Below are 4,718 nucleotides of genomic sequence, written 5' to 3'. Positions count from 1 at the left end.
GAAGAACATTCTCCAGCTCCATCCATGTGAACATGAAGGATGTAAAGTCTCCATCCTTCTTAATGGCTGCATAGTATTCCATGGTGTACATATAGGTACCCCCATTTTCTGAGGATAGACCGACCTTTACTTAGATGACTTACTATGTCTCTGCTCAATGAATTCAGTAAAAACAAACCAAAAAATACTTCCCTCTTTTAGAGGATATTTAGACAGAGGACAAAGCTGATTCCATTGTGGCTCATGCCCCATTCCTTGCAAGGGCACATCAGTTCTAACTAAATGTAATGCAGAAGGTGAGTGCATGGGAGAAGATGCGACGTGGATAAGGGCTCTCTGTCATAATTCTTCTGGGTCTGAACTTTGGAGCATTGGTCTATACATTCTGGCTATAAATATGAAGTGGAGGAAATCTGAAAAATAATTGCTTTCCCTTCCTTTCTCCCAAATTTCAAACTATTTAAAAATACTGGAATACTATATGTTTATGCTATCTCTTTTTTTGAAGTCAAAGGAATAGGACATAATTAATCACCTAATTTATTTAAGTACTTATTTCTTAGTGTGCATTTCTGTGTGTCCTTTCTCAATACATTGAGTATGTACTTTGCCTTTACATAATTTTCTATTCTTCTTGTTTAACTATGCATCCTCCCAACTCCTGGCAGTTGTGAGCAGCTACAGCCCAGCCACGTTGAGCTGTATAGCATTTGAAAGGGCCCCTGGGTAAATAAATGAGCATTTAATCACCTTTCACATCCTTTTTACCGTCAAGGGAACCCACAAGGGCTCAGGGAGTACAGGGGTATTTTTTGCTTTATTGCTGTTGCTATTTAGATTCATGGAAGTTTGAGTAAGAATACGTTGTGTTAGTCTGTTTTGCATTGCTATAAAGAAAATACCTGACGCTGAGTAATTAATAAAGAAAAGTTTATTTGGCTCACAGTTTTGCAGACTGTATAAGAAGCATCTGCTTCTAGTAAGGGCTTTAGGGAGCTTCCAATGGAGGTGGAAGAAGGGGGAGCTGGTGTGTCACAGGGAAAGGCAGGGAGCAAGAGAGAGGAACAGTGCCAGAATCTTTTAAATAACCAGAGGTGTGTGAATAAATACAGTGAGAACTCACTCATTATCTCTGGGGAGGGCACCAAGTCTTTCATGTGGTACCTGCCCCTATGACCCAAACACCTTCCATTAGGCCCCACCTCCAACACTGGGAATCAAATTTCAACAGGAGCTTCAGAGGGGAAAAGTATCCAAACTATATCATACCTATTATTAAAAAAAGCCTGTGACTCAAAGGGGTAGGATGCCAGCCCCATATGCTGGAGGTGGTGGGTTCAAACACAATCCCGGCCAAAAACTGCAAAAAAAAAAAAGCTGGTTTGGTCTGACCAAAATATATGTCAAATCTACTAAGTATAGAGTATAAATGTCTTAATACAATAATTAAGAAAGTGTGGTAAAGCCTGTGTTAACCAGTTGGATGAAAGTATTTCAAATTGTATATAAAACCAGCATATTGTACCCCATAAATGATTAATTAAATTATAGCTATCAGCTATAATTTAATACAAAAAAAAGTGAAAAAAAAAAAGCTGATTTGGCCAGCTTAGATATTAAAAAAAAGACCTCTACAGAAAGATTAGGGAGTGATAATGAAGTACATATAATTAAAAAAATTCTAGGTAAAATTCTTAACCCTACTATTCTGTATTCTTCTTGAGATTCTTTATGAATATATAAGCAAATATAAATGTTTAAAATATTTTTTTCTTAAAAATATCATGTTAAACATATTTTGTATATTATGTGCTTTAAATATTTTTACATATGTTTTAAAAAACAGTATGCATGAATTTGATTGAGAGATTGATTTGTGGTTGCTAACAGATTAATTCCAAATGTCTTTAAATGCAAAAAAAAAAAGTCCGGAATTTTATTTTTATGTTTTTTTGTGTATTTTTAAGTGCATGGTGATTTAGTGGGCATATTAACAGCTATAAACCTTCAACTTTTGCTTCAGGAAGATTCTGCTCTAATTCTGAAAACAAGATATACATTTAAAAAAAGTATGATCACGATGCATGTTACTTTCAAATGTATTTATGTAGAAAACATTATGTCTTTGAAACTGATTTTTACCATATAACACCAAAGAAATTTTTTCATAGAGAAATTACTGTTATTTTTGTAATAAAGAATTTAAGCAATTTAGAAAATCGCAAAAAAGAAAGTAATAAAATTGCTTTCCTATCTTACTACTCCAAAACACCCATCATATTAAGTGAACAATATCCTACTATCTTTTTAATGTATGTATGCAAAGAAATGTAGAAAGAAATCTTTGAAGTATTCTTTTTATGAAATAGGATCATATTGCATGTGATATTTTAAAAACAAAGTAAACTTTATCGAATTTTAATTTAATAGGAGCAAATGAAAGTGTGGTGAAACACAGAGAATTGCTGAAACTCAAAATGTTTTTTACCACAAGAATAATTCCCTAAAAGATTCTTTTAGAATTAAACAGAAGGATTATGGAAAATATTAAGAATTTGGAGCCTTTTTAAAAATTATGGCTTCTATTTAAGATGCTGCTGATTGATGGCTTTGTGAGATTTGGCATCTCTCCTATTTCCCTTTTTTTCTTGCTTAATCTCTTGATCTTTGTTAGTAGATTATTATTTTCATATTGTCAGGATTTATAGCATTTATATTCCATTCTATACACATGATCTGCACAATTCTTTTAGTATGATGCTCAGATTGAGGCAATACTCATCGTTTGTTGTTTTTATGTTGTCTCACTATTCCCAAGTTCTTTATTTTCGTTCATCCTATAAAAATAGTTTTACATTTTGATGCTCGTGAGTTTTGTGGTCTCCAAATTCTTTCATGTTTTAAAATGACTGCCTGTGTCTTTAAAGTTGGCTAATATTTTGGCTGTAGCTCTTTCCACTTTTCTCTATATGAATATCACTCTGTTCATTGTTGTTCAGATTTGGAGGTATTAGCAGCGGACTCAGACTCCCCGCCTCACTATTTGGTTTCTGAGGAATAGGGATGAGAGAGAGGTTGGTTGCCTTCCTATAAAGTACCTCCCACTCCACTCCAGAATTTCATCTTTTTTGCCTCTCTTGGCTGCCACTTTTTGAATTTCATGGCATTTGATTGCTTAGTTGGTACTGCTGAATTTTTCCCAGACTTTGCCTTTTTTTTTTTGTTTTATCAAAATGGGTGTTGAGAAAGGAAATTCCACTGTTTTATCTCAGAAGTCCTCAAAGCTTTTTAATAGCCAGAACAAATTTTTTTTACTTCTGCAGAAATGAAAATTTGCAAATAGAAGATTATATAGTATACATTATGATGTAAACAAGCACTTAATTACATTAAAGATGCAAATTTTTTTGAGATTATACTTTTGTAAACAAGATGATCTTATTATAATGGAGGATTTGCGATAACTGCAATGTAAAGGAGCCTCCGAGGAAAAATTAAGAAAACTGAGTATGCAAACTATTTATTGCCCAAGTTAGTAGTGTGCATAAAATGCAATGAATACCAAAGACTGTGTGCAAAATCACAACGCAGCGCGTTCTATAACACAGTCTTAGTCTCTTCTTTTAAATGTCTAGATTCCTTTTTATTTCTTATAACTGAGCCGAAGAAATGTGATCTCAGACTGACACACTTCTGAACGTTTTAAATCTCTAACAATCAAAAACACACTTGGCAGAGAACTAATTTCACACCTCAGGCATTAACACCCAGAGTCTGTATTCATTGTTTATTTTACATAATGTAAAACAGCACGAAGCATGATATATTATACAATGGATGAATGGGGATTTTAGAAAATAGAGAATCATTTTACATTTACACCCGGTAGTTGACATTTTATATATTGGAAGTTGTCCTGAGGTATCAACTATGATGTTTTTTCTCAACCAACTGAATTTTTGTCACTAGCAAACATTAAAAGAATAAAAGTTTTATATTATTTTTGTTTGATTATATTTTTCTGAAATATAATGGTAGTTTTGTGACTTACTGTGTTATCAATGCTAATACCTAATAAACCAGTCTTTGTTTTAAATATGGAGCATGTAAAAGTTAAACATCATCATGAAATCTAGATTAATAAAGTGATAATATGCTTACCATTAAATGAACCTTCAGCAATATAATGATTCATTTCTTATTATAAAATTTTTTAACCATTAGTGAGTATATTAATAATTCCCAATTTAATTGCAGGAGCCAAGTAGCTATACATTGGTATAGTTTCTGTAATTTAGAGGTGTTTAAATTATTTCAGGTATAGTTAATTGGTTAAGTAGTGTCAGTGAAATAGATTGATAGTATGGCACTTTTTGTTCATGGGGGAATAAAACTCTAAAATTGTTATGATAAGGACTAAATCATATCAAGTAGAGCAGTGATTTTCAAGTGATAGGTCACAGCACACTGGTGTGCTGTGAGAGGTGTGCCTGCAAATTTTTAAACAATTATTTTTGAAAGAATTTCAAAGAACAGTAAGTATATTCTTTTTTTTAATCTTTTTTTTTTTTGATCAACATAATGTAATGCCATGAGTTATTCCTGCCCAAGGGATGGTAGCTGCTTTCCTGGTTCTTAATCTTTGGTTTACCTCACCTTACCTGAAACTTTTTGATGCTTCAGCCCTTTGATTATTTTTGTAACATTTCATTGTAGTA

This window comes from Otolemur garnettii, unplaced genomic scaffold (assembly GCF_000181295.1).
Source record: "Otolemur garnettii isolate 467f Iridium unplaced genomic scaffold, OtoGar3 scaffold00005, whole genome shotgun sequence".
Classification (NCBI taxonomy): Eukaryota; Metazoa; Chordata; class Mammalia; order Primates; family Galagidae; genus Otolemur; species Otolemur garnettii.
This window is presented reverse-complemented; position numbering follows the sequence as displayed.